Below are 380 nucleotides of genomic sequence, written 5' to 3'. Positions count from 1 at the left end.
ACGCAATGCAGCCAGTTTGCAGTAGGACTGCTTGTCCACCTGAACAAGAACAGGATGTGCTTGCTCATTCTTACTTGTTAACTCATGCTTTCTTGTTAATTCAAGTTGCCAAGAAGACGGGAAAATTATAACAGTTAAAGTTCTGCATGCAATGACTGGCAGGATCAGCACACAGAAGGGTAATGAGTGCAGTGTAGGGTGCAGTACCTAGCTGAAAACTAATAAATACCCCATGTTTTCATACCTCTAAGAAGACTCCACAGAGACTAGTGAAAATTAACTTTAAAAATAAAAAGAAAAAAAGAAAAAAGAAAAAAGAAAAAAAAAAAACACAGAAGGGAGAATTCCCACATATATTTTATGACATGAAGAAAATTGCC

The sequence above is a fragment of the Oxyura jamaicensis genome, chromosome 4 (genome assembly GCF_011077185.1).
Source record: "Oxyura jamaicensis isolate SHBP4307 breed ruddy duck chromosome 4, BPBGC_Ojam_1.0, whole genome shotgun sequence".
In the NCBI taxonomy this organism is placed as follows: Eukaryota; Metazoa; Chordata; class Aves; order Anseriformes; family Anatidae; genus Oxyura; species Oxyura jamaicensis.
The sequence above is the reverse complement of the archived record's forward strand: the minus strand, read 5'-3'. Positions refer to the sequence as shown.